General features: G+C 45.0%; 1 protein-coding gene across 2 annotated transcripts in view; it reads right to left on the bottom strand.

The window, feature by feature from the left end:
• LOC143214588 (A-type potassium channel modulatory protein DPP6) overlaps window positions 1-3,185 on the bottom strand; it is a 125,349-nt gene extending 122,164 nt beyond the window's left edge. For both annotated transcript variants that reach the window (XM_076435816.1, XM_076435811.1), the window contains exon 1: window positions 2,555-3,185. The gene's annotated coding sequence lies outside the window, so the exon portion shown is untranslated. The remainder of the gene's footprint in view (window positions 1-2,554) is intronic.
• Window positions 3,186-16,653: the final 13,468 nt, after the last annotated feature.

Consider the following 16,653-nt stretch of genomic DNA (forward strand, 5'->3'; position numbering starts at 1 on the left):
AGCTTCAGTGTCTGACTTCTATAAATACGGCTCTGTTTGCGTCGGGTGCAGGCGCGAACCGATGCCATCGGGGCCTTTAAAAATAAATAAGGTCGGTCCGATGCCGCGAACCGCCGATTTTCGACGCATTGTTCCCCCGAGAAGCCTCCGGGGCAAACCCCGGTTCCCTTGCTTGCTCTTTGGCTTCGAATCGCGGAATCGATGAGCGAATTCCGGCTCTCGCCCGGTTTCGTTTCGTTTGCGAAACTGCTGGCGACGTAACTCCGCGAACCTCTCTAACGAATCATCGACAGCGAGGTTAGCGTCGCTGACCGAAGCAGTTCGTGCCACAGTCGAGCGCGCAATTCGCAAACAATGCGCAATCGAAGAATTGCATAATTATCAACAACTAGTCGGAAACAGCGGCAGCAAAACTCGGTGGCCGAACGAAGCAGTCTTCTGGATTTTTTGGAAAAAACTGCCCAGTTGTTTCATTAAATTTTAAGGCTATACCCTTTGTACATCGTTAATACTAAAAAAAATATGTACAGTACTTGTTAAGGGTACTCCAGAGACCGCACAGACGTTTCCACCTACAGCATTCGAGCGTACAATTTGCCAACAATACAGAATTTAATGGAACGAAACGATTCCTCTTTACCCGTCAATAGAAAGAACTCGAGCGAGCAAGTGCAATTTATGTAATTAACGATCTCTCACCCGAAAATAAAGGAAACCGCCCGGAACATTTGCTTCACTGTTTCATTCGCTTCCCGTGAATTCCGTGGAGCGTTCCACAGATACTTTGGAATGTTTGCCGTATTTTTATATATATGTATTTCACCATCGGAATAAAAGTGAACAGACACTGAACAATAAGAACGGCTCTACAAAAATTCACTAACACAATAGGCAAAAGAAGTAAGGTAATGACGATATTCTACCGTGAGAAGCAAATAACAGAGTCACTTGGAATATACGGTCAAGTATTCCGACAAAAATTCCGAGCACTGTAATAATTATTCGCAGCTGTGAAACGCGCCGATGTTCGCGAGATACTGGCCTCGGTTAATTTCGGCTGAGGAGCCGAATTCTTTGTCACCCTGACTATATGGTCATTACTGCCAGATAATCGGAGGTCATCGACGTTTGATTCGCCGAATCCAATTTTATCGAAATACCTCATCGCGTGAATTCTCAAAGCCATACCTCGTTCTGTGATTTTAATATTTTTCTTAATTATTATTAACCTTTAGAGGGCCGGGGACTGGCCACTAACATAACACTAACGGCGCACAGGGACAAACTTGGGAATTTTGCGAAACATCTTGGTTGTATATATATAAAGTTTAAAAAATTCAAACAATTATTATTTCTCCTCCAATGAAAAAATTACGTTTCTCTTCACAGTTGTAGCATCACTTCTGTTTCCAGTAGTCTAATCGAGGGCCCCAAACTGAAACTCCAGCAGGGGAAGTCCCGTCGAAGTTCTAAATTATTGATCAACAGAGGGAATCGAATTTTCGAACAGATTAACTTCGAAACTGCGACTAACTACTCTGTACAGATGCTGACTGCCCGTCAAGCGAAAGTTTCGTCTCTCAAATTTACGTCTACATGGACCATTTTTATAAAAGTTCACGAAAAAATATCTAGTTCCTCCACCGAAGAAGAACAGAATTTTCGATCAATCGAACACTATGCGGTACGAACTGATTCAGCGCGTGAATCATTCCAGGAGCCAGAAAGAGCAGCGCTATTAAGATTTACTGGTTCGACACAATTCCCGTATTCGATCGTTAGAATCCGAAAGAAGGACGAGTCCGAAAATAGAGCATTCATCCGAGGATTTCACAGGCAAAGCGACTCTAAAGCCTCCGATGTTTACGCCGCGCATCGAACGAGAAACAGAGGCAGTGTTTCTGGAACAGGTGCCCGTCGCCGCATTGGCAGGCTGGCCAACGTAGCCGGAAGCCTCGCCGTGCGCCCCGAATGTCAACAGAGGCTGTTCGATGACGCTGGGGTCGAGCTTTGACCCTACAACGTCATTGTCCGCTGTTTCTTCAACGAACTAGCACACACCAGTCTATCAAACTACGATCAGTGAAAGCAACTAATAAAAGCGGAATCCCTAATCATCAAACAGCAGTACAATACAGTCGACGAGGTTCAATTAGTTTCCGGATCAATCAGGAAATCTGACACGGTAAAAGTAACACGATAGCTCGACTACACCCTAGGAGAGCACGTCGGTGAGACACTTTGAGCCTCGTGAAGGTAAACCGAATCGAAAAGCCGGGATCTGCGCTTTCATACTGTGTCCCGATCTCGTGGCCAGAGGGTCGACAGTGGCAGGGTCAAACAGTGACACCCGCAAGCCCGCAGGGAGCTTCGGAAAGAGCCCGGGTCCTGGAGGATACGGTGGTGACCCGCACTCTTCCAGAGCTTTACGGCTGCCCGGAGAGGCGGCGTAAAGTCGCGAAAGTGTCAGTCGTGAGAGACGCGGAGAAGAGAGAGAGAGAGACAGAGAAGAGTGGGAGATTGTAGAATGAAGAATAGATAGTAAAACTCTTACCTCAAAAGAGGCGATGGGAACGGAGTACACCGTAAGGACAGGGATGCCGGACGATCCTGGCTACCTCGAGGGAAGCTCGCCCGGGCGGCATGGCTCCCACCTCTTCGGCCTGTGATCCTCCCGGCCGCTGCTGCCCGGCAGGGTGTCCTTTCCCGTTGGTGTCCTGTCTCACTGGCGTAGGATTTCGCACTAGGTAGCCGCGAGCGAGGCGTTCACGCGTTCCGGAAACCGATTTTCACCGCCGCGTCGTCCGGGGGAAGTAACGCCGGAGAGCTACACCAGGGCCGTGCGAGGCTAGAGAGAGAGAGAGGCACACCAGCGGGAGGTCCTTCGCGGCAGGACCTCTCTTCATGTGTCACGACGCGTCGCGGCTTTCATCGCCCCCGCTTGCCTCCGTTCTCGCACACTCTCCTCGGAACTTATTCTCCTTGGGAAGCCGGAAAGCTGCTTCGCGGAGGAAGCTGCGACACACGGTCTCCAAAGGCGGAGACGAAGAGGACCTTCTCCCTGGAGGATCAACGACGACGACGACGACGACTGCCGAGAGCAGGATCGGAGTGAAAAGAGAACACGGAAACCTGGGCACAGGACACGATGGCCCGGCCACTGCGCCGGCACTGAGGCTACGCCGCAGCCTCGGGTCTCCTGCTACTCCCTCTCCTCTCTCCGATCCTCTCCTGCCTCTCTCTCGCGCCCTAGCGAACCCCATCCTCTCTCTCTCCCCCTTTTCGGATCTCCACCCCCACGCACCCTCAGTTTCTCTCTCTCTCTCTCTCTCTCCCTGCCTCTCCGCTTGAAACGTTTCTCCGTTTCTCCATCCTCCGCGTCCCCTTTGCTTTCGCGATCTTTCTTGATCAGGATAGGTGTCTGTGTTTTCGAACACGCGTTCCTCCGTTCCCATCCCCTCGGCTACTCCATGGCCGTTTCGTTTTCTTCTGCTGTTGGCTTCCACCACCCATCCACCGACCCTGCTCGCGCTGCCAGACATTTGTTTTCATTTTCTTTGCCTTTGGAGATTCTTCATTCCCTCTTGCCTTGTACGCCGACGCCACCGGTGTTCCCCGGAAAAACACCGTTTTGATACAGGTGCCTCGTTCCGGCGAGGATTCCTCTTGTCTTTCTTGATAAGATGCTCTTCTTCTCTCTTCCTCGGCTTCTGTTGCTTCTTTCGCGCTTGCAGATCTTCCCTAAGTCGTGTTACACCATTCCTGATTTGTCTTTTACAGCGATGCTCCGTTTTTTACTTCAATTTGTAACCCAGCTAGATGCGACGTTCCACCTGGGTTAGGAACCAGGAATTTCGAACCCGTCTTCGCTAGGCTCGTCCATTTTCCGTGCTTTATGTCGGTTTTCCTCGTTTGAAACACTGTTGACAGTCTCAAGGTACATTAATGATGCCGAACCGATCGGGTTTCTAAGCCAGCCTCCTTGTTGCACGTGCGAGTAGACGCTGGAAACTTTAACCTAACTCGGAGATCCTTTAACGATGTCATTAACCTAAGTCAATGACGACGCGCTTATAAGTTTCGCACAAACGCTGAGGTATTTACAGTGGAGCGCGGCTTCGGGGTTCATACCGTCCAATCAGACATGTTTGTCCTTGTCTTCGGTGCTCGTTCAGGATGTCAGTGTTAAATCGTTGCAGCCAGAATTCATAACTCAGAGATGAATATCGTCGAATGACGTCTGTCCTAAATGAGCCATTGGACGATTTTCTACCTCATTGATCGCCAAAGAGAACTCTCCAAACTAAATCCAAGTCGCCAATTTTCCTTGAACCAAACGTCGTGTCCCACAATTTTTTCGCTCGAAAAATCCTGGGGATTCGTCAGAGCTCTTCCGTCGATAACATCCACCCGAAGGAAATTGCAGTAGGAAAAACCAGAAAGAGAAAATACTTTTATGAGCGGTCACCCCCCGTCCACTGTCTGGACCCCGACGCAAGCCGCTTAACGTCAGTGATCGAGACACTCCAAGACTTTACGCAACCCTGATTACAATGCTCCGAGTCTTGTTATTAAATTGTATATTATGAGATTCATTCTGTTCCCAGACGCATCCTCCGTCTTCCATCATAACCACTGGCCTCTAAGACTTCTTTAAGACGTTGACAATGATCCTTCCTCCTTATTTCTGCCTCTGGACCACCGCTTCGTTTTAATCATATCTTCAGAATGCAGTTAATACCTTCTCTTCGCGAACTTATTGTTTACGATGACTCTCGTTATTTCCGTCTCGAATTTTCTATCCATCATACCGATACCCATCTTGCTCACCTCTTTCCAGCCTTCGGAGTCAGCCCGAACATTTGTTATCCATCATTCTTCAACTATCCCCCTCATCCATCACGCGCAGCCCGTGCAGTCATTCGTTTTCCTCTTATTTTGCTAATTGTATGTCCTCGTTATTTGTTTTAACGGCAGCTCATGCGTCTTCTGAACAAATAAAAATCTACCCGTCCAATCTCTTAGTCTGACGTTCCATATTTCCAACTTGGCGAAGTACAATATACAACTTTTCCGGGTTCGGTAATTAACTTTTCTAAACAGCTTCCCTTCTTACCCTAACGATCTTCACTCTTGTTGTCGAGTTCTACAATTTCTGTCTTGCAAGCTACTGAACGTGTCTTTCTTTCGCAAAGCGGACCTTATTTCGTCGCGCCACAGAATTCGATCCTGTGACGTACCACCAGCCATCCCCGCAGGCTACTTTCAGTCCAAAATAAACAGCGCGGCGTCTCGGATGGCCCAGCTACTATTTAAATTTTTAGGCCACTCGTCCCGATTGCCTTTCCGATCCTCGTCAATTCGCGGAATGATCAAAAGCAATTCGTTTTTCGCGCGCCCCAGTAATAAGGGGAACTGCGTTACCTCGAATTCGATATTTCTGGCACGTGACCCACTCGAATGCATGTCGAATACGTAAAATACCCCCTCCATTGGTCCCCTTGGTCGTCACCGTCGACCCCTCGGCGGACGCACTTTTTCGCCACTGTTAGTTTTCGTTTTATTTACCTTCGACCAGTTTGGCCGCCACCGGGTCCCCGTTCGCTATGAAATTTCATTTCGCCGCGCGATAAAAAAACATGCACTGTTTCACGGCCTCGTCGGATTAAAGGGCGAACAAAGCAAACGATTGGCGACGCAAATGAGAGCCCACATAGAGCGTCGATATTCTTTATCGAGCGAGTTTTTCGAATGGACAACAAATTACACCGTTTCGCCGGGTTTCGAACTACAAAGGAGAGCCGAGCTCTTTCTGTGTGTGCTCCGCATTGTAAGTGGGCTGGTTCCCTGAGTTGTAATAACTGAACCAGGAAATACAACAGTTCTGGGATTATGTTTCTTATTTTGATATTATTCTATGTGGATAAAAATTCATTGAAATATTCGCGATTATTTCTCTTTGACTTATAAAGGACTTTTAATTATCTACATGCCTCGTGCTGTTCTGAATAATTTTAGCCGCAGAGAAACTCCTGTATATTTTAATAATATTTACGTTCATATGAAATCTAATCGCAGCCGCGCAAATACGAGTTAATCCTTCCACTCTCCTTTGTAGAAAAATCGTGTCTGAAAATTTTATACTCCATTTGCGTGCCGAAAATTATTTTATGCGCTCGACGCCTTTAAACTGGTGATGACGTTCGGGTTACGTTTGCCGATCCCAGCGAACGGAAGTAATCCTGATCCTCGGGGATATTCGATACAGTTGGGGCGAGACTGCGTCGAATCAATCGGATGCGTCAAATTAAAATTCTCCCCGGGTGTTTCTCGTAGGATTGAAACTTCTTTTGATGGAGCTCCAGCATTTTTCTGAATGCGGATTACCTTTGACCGTCCGGTTTGACGCGCGAACAAACCGGGAATATTCTGTGCAAACTACTGGCGTTCAAATGCATGTGGGTAAATTGATTTTTAATATGGCTGAGGTATGTGATATCAATTATGATTATTATTATTAGCATTTGCTGTGATGTTGTTGGAATATATGGTATTAGCCATTTCCAATTATTCCTTTAACGAGACAGCCACGTGTTGAACCAACCTCTTATTATCACTGATTTCGATGTACTTAGTTATTGCTCTTATTATTATTATTATTATTATAGGACCGAGGTCCTTTTGTACAAATGTATACAGTTTTTACAGTATAACTGATAAAAACAAAAAGAAAACATAACAAAAAGAAGTCCTAACCTAAGATTTACATAAGAATGGACCACGCGAAACTAAACAGATACAGGTACGATTATGAGGACCGCATAATATGGCATTTTTTGATGTTGAGATCCATACCGTTCCTGTGACACCATATCATTCCTGTGACGCTCTTATAATAGAGCTGGGCCCATAAACTTTTGTTAGAGATTATTGAGTGGAAGTGAAGTAGAAGCTTTCATTTATGAATATAACATATAAAATACAATTTGACTTGCATTTAACGTTGTTCCAAGGAACAAATAAATACAAAACGCGCGCATTACAAACTGATTCAAATATTGGGTTGACAAATAAGTTCGTTCGGTTTCTGTGATTTATTCCACTCTGAAAAACCAAACGGACTTATATTTGCCGACCCAATATAATTCCAACAAATATAATAGCATTACGTTGACAGTAATCCAATTAATGGTCGATAATTTACAATTACCCGTTATATCGTGGATTTTACGCGCCTGTGGTTTATATTTTGTAAATATATTCAAATACAAGTTCAAAGAAGAAAAAGGATCAGCTGCATCGTATTCGCGAGGAACATTTTCGTGATCGCTTCACGACGTTAATCCTAACATACGATGATTTCCTCGATCGAACAAACAAAGTGACTTGGCCAGAGAGCTTCACGGAGTGGATATCGCGTGGAAATCATGATTTGCGCGGTCACATTTTCATGCTAATAATATTCCGACCTGCGGACTTGCTCGTCTCGACGCGCCGCGCCGATGCAATAAAGATTCCAGAGCGATGGGCCCGAGCCGCGAAATTCCTGACAATCGCATTACAGATGATAATAAAGATAGACGACACTCGAAAAATAGGGAATCCATGGTTCACGGGAAGACCGGGCTGTTCGACGGTGTTCGAATCGATGTACCGCAGTCACGTAAATCGAACTTTAACCCCCATCCGCGAAACGATTTATGGAGATTCGAGTCATCCCTGCTTATCGATTTCCATGAATTTTTAGCCGGAGATATTTTACGGGCGCCAGGCCTGGACCATGTTCTACTTTCGCCGGTCATTTTTTTTGCGAGAAAAATTATTTTTCCTCCCTCGGAATAGAATCTAAAAATCGAAGGGAAGCTAATAATCTCGAAGCGGTCGTAAACCTTGAGGGAGCGCTGAATTTTGAAAAGCTCCGTGCAATTTTTATAAACGCGATTCAGGTTCTTCGTTATCATTCGAAATAATGGGAAACTGGTATAAATTCCCAATGCAAAAATGTTGTTAATAACACAGAATAAAAACCGTGCGAAGTCTCGACAATGAATTTAGACACGATTAAATCTACAATCGGCGTCCAATCGCAAGAGAAAACGTTTTTTGAAGGACACGAGGACCGAGCAAAAATAGAACAGGTTCGAATTGCGCACGAAAATGCAGTTTCACCTGTCCTATAAATACCGACGACCTCTACCGCGGCGGCTATACACGTAACAATTACCATTCGCACATTAACCAGCGTAAAGAAACGGTCTCACGCGATCTAACCTAAAACTCCTCGCTTTGCACAATGGCGGAGGACCTTCCATCGTCCCCAGCCGAGGAACCTCCCAAATGACTAATCTCGCACCTGGCGGCCTTGACCCCTGGATACGGAAAGGTTGCCAGAGTCAAGGATGCACATGCAAGTGAGTCGCGGGTTGCTGGAAATCGATGCTTGCGAACAAGGTTAGACCGCGACTTTCCATTTTGCGTGACCGACAAGGGGTGAAAACGGTCTGCTTAACGAGCCCTGCGACCGGACGTGTATGCCGTGATTCGATCCAGACCGGGAAAACATGTCCTCGGCGTGACTGAAGCCCTGCCTACTGAGATTCACGATTCTCGTTTTGCTGGGACCTTCGCTGCATCAGCGACGTGACCGGATACGTCACCGAAAAGGCTTCCTGGCAATTACTGACGTCCGACAATGTCAAAAGCTTACCTGTGTACTAATAAAGCCAACTACTAGGGGTGTGCGAGAAATAGGGGAGAGTCGTGCTGTACCGACCAAAATTAGTTTACAGACTTTCCAGGTCAAATGGCTACACTTCCTTTAAGAAAACAAATGAATATAACTATTGTGGGTAATATGTTTCGTTGCTACATTGTTCATTCGATCTTTTTCGCAGTTCTGATACATTTAGCGTGATATTTCGAGTGTGAAGAGTTATTTTCTAGATCTGATAATTTGTTTCTCAGGTAAGTAAACGACTTTGTTGAATTATGTATATTATATCTAGTCTATTAAGTATAATTAACGAGCCCTGTTTTGGAATTTTCTTTGTCGTCCAGTACCGACCATCCAACTGTCGCGCAGTACCGACCAATCAACCGTCGTCCAGTATAAACCAAACTTTTCTTATCTGTAAGTTCAATCTGTTAGCATTTGAAATGATGTTAGAAGATGTTTATTCAATCTTTCTCCTACCTTTTCCCACAGAAAAATGCCCGAAATTCCAAAGCAGAAAAAACCATCGGATTTTTTATTCCAGATGTTTTCGAAATTGAAAGAATGTTGTCCATCACGAATTCTTTTTAGGCGTGTCTTATGTCATATTCTCGAAATTTTCGGGAACCCGACCCGACCTCTTCTCGACTCGTCCCGACCATCAGGTTCCCGATATTTCGGGTTCTCGCACACCCCTACCAGCTACTATCGAATACAACTTTGGACCCATCCCGAAACAGTCGGGAAAAAAATAAAGAAGCTGTTGCTATTCATTTTGGGCGCGGCTCGCGTGGAAAGTTTCGCGCGCGCGTCGCCTGATGAATAAAGTGAACGGGAATGGCGACCGGCCAACGAATGGCAGCGAGCGAACGCTCGCATATAAGCAACCATTCGACCCCGGATACTTGTTCGTAGTCCGGTGCCAGCTGGATCGCCAGAATATTCAATTACCTTTAATCTCTATCCGCGGCGCGGCAGTGGCGTCCCGTTTCGTGGACTCGAAATGGAAGCCAGTAGGGTTTTGCGAAGAGGGCAGAGGGTTTGCGGCGAATTACATCGGCGTGCGGAGCACCACGTTTTTCGTCGACACGGAAATCGAACGATGTGACAGACGAGGCGTCGAGTTTCCGTGATGACGATCGCAGCCACCGAGCCTCGACGGGATTAAGTTTCAACGGGGAAAACCGCGAGCGCGACGAGACGAAACGCGAAGCGACACCCTTCCACCGGAAACGGACGTCGCCCGCCCCTGGAATTTTATCTTCCGCTTGGTCTGCATCCAACGATAAAATCCTGGGTTTGATTTTTCTCGGCGAACACCCCCTGGCGATACCGCGACCATCGCTTTAATGGCGGTGGCGAGAGTCGATGACAGTGGTTCTCAGCTATGGGTTCGATTAAACCTTGATTGGTCTAATTTTTAAGGGAGGGGAACAATTTAAAAAGAAATGTCTTCATTCCCTCCGCCACACTGAGCAAATCGAGTGTCCAATTAAAGCAGAATCGATGCGAGGAATTTTCCGGAAAAGGCAAACCGTTTGGACGGAATCTAGTGGAAGTCCGTGTTAAAGTTTAGTTTTCGCCGATATACGCTCATTACAAGATTGTAACTGGATTGCCACGGAATAATTCAGAGCCGGAGTGTAGAATTTCGGAAGAGGTCAGAAGTGTATCTGTTACATCAAAGGATTTGAGAACCGCTGTTCAAAGCGAAGCAAAAAGTCGTCCGGGAAAAATGTAAATTACTCTACGAACCGTAGAACGCGTTCAGATATTTGAATACATTTCCGGGTGGAAGGGAAACTCGAAAATTTTTACAAAGTCAATTTTTCGGCACAAAAAAGAGTCGACTTCTGTTGAAGAGAAGGGTCGGCGCAGTTCCTGCTGCTTTGAAAAATAGAAGAAGACAAAATTTCGTAACTAGGAGGACGATCCGGCGATCATTACTCTTCGCTTGGTAACAGGTATCGTTTCTTTCCATCAGATCATCCATCCCTGCCATTCTTCATACTTAAAACTGGAAGCGGAACGACAAAACACTTACTCTACTGTCTCTCCATCGTCGCAGTTGTTGATGAAGAATAGAGGATGAGCTAGCACGCAGAAAAAGATGTCCTCGGAACGTGAACTCGCCTAGGAAGAAACAGGAAACTCTTGTTCGGGAAGGAAACCATAAAATAAACTTGAAAATTCTCCGCCTAGGTAAAGAAAACACGGGAACACTACAAGAAAGATCATTCCGCTAATGCTTCCTCGATTCCGAGATTTTCACCAGAGCAATAAAACTGACACATATTTTCACGACTATCATTTTCCGAAACTCAACTTTCAGAAATTCGGAAAGTAGTAATTCACAATTTGAGAAGATTAATACTTCGATAAAAATGACATCTTCATTTTTCGACGAAGGTATACAAAAATTGTATAACCCCCTTGCGAAGCTATCGAGAACAGTTTGATTCTATCCGCGGATCTCCATCGTCGATTCCGTGGCGTTTTCCGGCAACAAAAAAAAGAAGGATCCTTGTGTGGGTAGGTATTCGATTCCTTTTCTTCGGCGATCGTCCGTCCGAGCGCATTTGCATCGGGAAACATACTGAGCGCCGGCCTCTCGAGATAAAATGTTTCCATTTTACCGGGAATTGTAGTCGGCTCTTGGAAAAACTCTCGTTCGTGCGGCCAGATCGATCCACGGCCAGACAAATTCGTTCGGGAAACGCGGAGGTCAACGCCGGGGACCTCCTTCGCGAAAACTTTTTCCAACGGTGCTTCGTCCTCGAACTTCGATACGCCTGGCGGAAAGGTTCAAAATTGCGAAATATTTTATTGGGAACGAACGACTTTTCCGTTGGGGGGATTGAATTAAACGGGGAAATTCCTCCAGAACACTGTAAAATATTCGAGAAACTTTGTGTTTCCTGATTTGGTAGCTCATCTCAAGCATTCCAAGAGATTAAAAATTTAAACGACACCAAAACGAGAGGAGGCGAATCAATTTGCGAGCTGATCTGATAAGTCGTCAAGGAGTCGAAGCTCGATAGTCGAAATATCGGCTACCCCCGGCAGATTATACTACCAAATCTCCAAATATCCATTTTATTTCCGTTGCTGGGTGGATAAAAAATTCGTGGGACCGTCGAGCGGGCTTGAACCCCGGAACCGGCGCGAAAAAGACCGAGGAAAGGTATTCAAATGAGGTCCATTAAAAAGCCAGCGGGTTAAACGAACCCAAGTTAGCAAACTGAATTATTCCTCGACCTAATCCGTCCATAGGAGCCACTTCAACCTAGAACGAGGCAGAGAGGAAGAGAGGGATAGAGATGAGAACTGGAAGGGCGACATTTATTCAGATGGCTGATAGAAGCGTTTCTACCGTGCAAACACGGGCAGGGATCGTCCGTCAGGAAAATCGCCGACGATGTGGACCATGATTTTCAAGCTGGCGAGGAAGTCGATCGTTCGACCGATAAATCATAAGAGCTCTTCGCGGTGTCGTTGAATGGCCACCGTCCGCGGAAAAGGCTCGTTTCCGGGGAAAATATCGGCGGACGCCACCGATCGGCGACCAATAGAGTACGATCCAACGATATTGTCTGTCCAAGGTCGCTTCGTAGCTTCCCGCACCAAGTTTTCCTCCGCTTCGTTTCATAATTACATTGGAGCAATCTATTGTAAGCAATCAATAAAGACCGTTACGAATTTATATAACTGATATCAATGTTACAAAGCAAGTGAAGTTAATCAACGATTGACGACTACATTTCTAGTTCAATCGTTAAACGCAATTAACAATTAATCTCCTAGTTTAGTCGTTAGTTGCGGTTGAGGATTAACTTCATCAATCGATTGAATCAATCGTCGATTTTTCGATGATTTCTTCATTTAATCAACGATTGACGATTAACATCATCAATCGATGGAATCAATCGTCGATTTTTCGATGATTTCTTTTTTTAATCAACGATTGACGATTAACTTCATTCATTGAATTAATCGTACACATTAATCAATAAATCATGATTCAAATTTTAATCGATTAATGCCCAACTCTGGTGCTATGCTAAGAATTTAATCTGCACCACATACCAGAACGAATTAAAGATCGCGAAGGCATTCTTTTCGAAAATATCCAAGCGAAGCATACATTCTCCGCATCCATCCAAGCGAATCGTAGCACGATATATATAATATCAAGAAAAGGGGATCGTCGGTAACGGGTGGAAGAGTAAAGAGGAAGAGAAAAGAAAGTGCACGCGTTTTCGGCGGCCGCACGGAAGTCTCAACGCCGTGGTTTATAGTTCAAGGCTGGCTATCTCTATTTTCAGGATGGTGGAGACGAGGTAATTGATGGGTTCACGTCACGCCAGCTGTGATAATGTGCGTCACGTGAACAAGTTGCATTCTCCTTGGCACCTAGCTTCCTTCTGCTGCCTGCCTGGAAGACGGATTTCCGGTTCGTCACGCGACCAACGCTCATTTCGATTTCGATCGGTGCTGATGTCGAATCTACACTCGAGAAACCGAAGGGACGTACTACATAATTATTGAGAGGATAGTGGACATACCATACTTTTAATGTAACACATATATTGTTACAGAGAGAACAAGGTTTGTAGTGTCTGAATTCGTAACGAATAAAATTCTGGAACAGCATCCGCACAATTCAAAAATCGCGGATCGTCAACCGAGGAATTTCCCGATCCAATAACGGTTAATAGAGATTCCTCGAAGATAGCGTCTCTAATTCCGTCGATAGCATCTAAAAAATCGTTTTACGAGCGATGCTATCGTGAGCGGCCGATTTGATGGGATAACGGGGAACATTTTAGGGATCGGTCGATGCTAAACGTTCGGGCTCACGTTCAGAAACTAATAATCGACCCGGTGTCTATTCAAAGAGTGATGAAATAGCTTCGGAACTTGAATGCGAAAGAGCAAGGAACTTCCGAAGGTACCGAAAGTTTCGCGAGATCGTCGAACTGCGTGGACGGAGCCACTCAGCAGATTAAAAAAAATGGATCTCAAAGCATTTGACGACGTGATTGGTCCATTCGAATGACATTTTAGTTGCAATTAAGGTTCACCTTTCATTCATATTTTGTAGATTGAGTTGAATCGTTGTAGCATCATCAAACTTCGCGCGATTTACAGTGTAATTATAATTGAAACTCTCTTACATGCTCACTAAACTGTCATTTACAGTACAAAATTGATTAAAACTTTGAAATCAAGTTTCGCGAGAGTTTCCTGCATCTCACGGTGTAAGTGTGATCAAAATTCGTTGATGTACTTGCTAAATTGTCATTTGCATTAGAGAAGCGGATAACAGCTTCGGAAACCTTCGTCAACAATCTTCAATCTTCTTCTTCTACAGGGTGTCCCAAAATTCCTTCAACAGCCGGAAATGGGAGGTTCCTGAGATCATTTGAATCAACATTTTCCTTTGCAAAAATGTTATCCGTGGCTTTGTTTAGGAGTTATTAACGAAAAACACGGACCAATCAAAGCGCGACCTAGACGCTAAAATACAAAATTTGGCACATACACCCAATATACTATAACCTGCTAAAGTTTCATGCATCTCGCAGCGTGATTGCAATTAACATTCCGAACCGTTTACACAAAATTAATAAGAGCTTACCGCTGGGCTACGAAAAATATCATCCGTCCATTACATTCTAAAATAAATTCTACCAAAGGAGAGATGATATTTTCCGCTGCGGCGGAATTCGAACTCGCCCAATGATATTTTAGATCGCGTCCGCTCGGAACGCAACAAGAACCGCTGAAAAATATTGGTTCCCTCATTTCGACGAGTAATAAAAGTGGAAAAGAAGCTTTTATGTCGGCGCGATTGGCGCGCGCTGTTTTTTCGCGATTAATTCGGCCCCCGCGAAACACTCGAACAAATCGAACACCGGAAAGAGAAATACAAGCGGCTACAAAAGAGCCGAGCGAGCATTCTCCTTTCAATTTTCCTACGCGGAGAAGGCTCCCGGGGCCGTTACCAGTGTAACCGGATAGCCGGGAATTATGGCAGTTTCACGGTAATTATTTCCGGATGAAACGGCCGGCGACCCTGTTATTGCTAACGCAACGACAGTACAGCGGCCGCCGCGCCGTTAATTTATTTTCCCTTCGTCGATAATTAACGCTATTCGCGATTCGACGGGTTCGCTGCGCTTTCCACACCACCGACCCCTCCTTCTCCACCCCTTGCCTGTCGTTCTCGCCGACCTGCAGCCACCAATTCGCGGAAATTCGCACACCGCTTTCACCCTCTTCTCCTCGCTCGGGTGAAATGGCTGGCCATCGAGCCTCTTTTTTTTCCGTCGACCAGAAACTGATGAAAACAGATCCATTATTATATTTGTCGAAAGAAACATTTCTATTCCCGTACTAACAATGAAATATAATTTTCTTTGTCAGCGGGAAGATTTCTTATGACAAAAGGAAAAGTGGAAACACCATTAACGATTGTCGAGAATGTTTCTTTTTAGTCTCCAGATTTGCGTGTGGATACACGAGGCATCGACAGTTTACTGAGCCGAGACGATGTTCCGTAGCAACCTTTTAATTATCTGAACAGATTTCAAAGTGGCCTTTGATATTCATGCGGAACCAGATGTTCTCGAACTGCCTAACAGCGAGACAAGCAAGATCTCGGAAGTTCCTCTAGGATGTCTTGAGAAGCTTTCAGGTGTCATCAAATATTCATCGTGGTCTGCACTAATATTCTTCGATACCTATCAGTTTCTGCTCTGACTTAGTGAATATTTCATCGATGCGTGTTCTGTCGTGAGCGCGACGAATTGAGCGGCTGTTTAAAATACAATTCTAAAGAAATCTTTATTTAGAGAATGCAGGGTAATGGGTGAAAATATCAGGATCGAGGATGTAGTGAGCGGGAGGGAAGATAGAAATGTCGAAGAGAGGTTGGAGAGCTTGAGGAAAAAGAGAGAAAAGAGAGCATAAAAAATATACCAAAAAAATGTAATCACCACGTTTTTATTAGCTCGCTTTCTTGTCTGTCTGTTTGTTTGTCTGTTCGGTACAAATTTTACAATTGAAATTTTAAACATAGCTCAGAACTGGATAACAATGCAATATTTAAAATAAATTTTTTAAAAAACCCTACTAATTTAACCCTACTTCACTGACCCTGTCCGCACCGAAGGAGCTCAGTGTGCGTTCGAGCTCCGTGCGGTGTTTACAAAGTTACTACGTATTATTATGGAAATTATAATGGAAACGGAGAGACATTTAAAAAAATTTTTTTTGAATAATGCATTGTCATCCAGTTCTGAGCCATGTAACCGATTTCAAGTCTCTAGCTCATCAGGAAGTTAGATTAAAACCAATTGCAAAATTTGCCACCGAACAGACAAACAAACAAACAAACAAACAAGAAAGCGAGCTAATAAAAACGTGGTAAAAAATAATTATTTAAATAAAAATAAATTTTTTTTTTAAATATCACGTTTAGGAAAAATGATTCTATACTTTTCAGTCAAGTTTTTTGTTACTATTCCATCAATTTACCAACACCGTATCCACCGATCCTGGAAGAAAGGATGCTTTCCGGCCTCAGGTGTCAGGTTCCGAAAAACGTAACCGCATATCGCGAATCGATAACGAGTAAAGATGACGGCTAACAAGGCGGAACGCCAGAGTAGCGTCCCAGACAGCGAGTAAAACGGCCAGTCGATAAAAAGGAAGAGGAAGCATAAATTGCAGCGGACGTTAGTTAAGGGACTCGGGGACTGGGCGTGGGTGGGACAGGACGAAATGAAAAGCTACGAGCTAGGGATGGCTGGCAGGACTAGACAAAAGGAACGGAGTCTATTTCCCGCGTTGAAAGTCTTCCTGTTGGAGCTGCGTCGCCTCTCGAGGTGCATCCCCATTGTCAACCCCCAGGGCCGGGGGCTGCAACAATGACT

The sequence above is a fragment of the Lasioglossum baleicum genome, chromosome 12 (genome assembly GCF_051020765.1).
Source record: "Lasioglossum baleicum chromosome 12, iyLasBale1, whole genome shotgun sequence".
NCBI lineage: Eukaryota > Metazoa > Arthropoda > Insecta > Hymenoptera > Halictidae > Lasioglossum > Lasioglossum baleicum.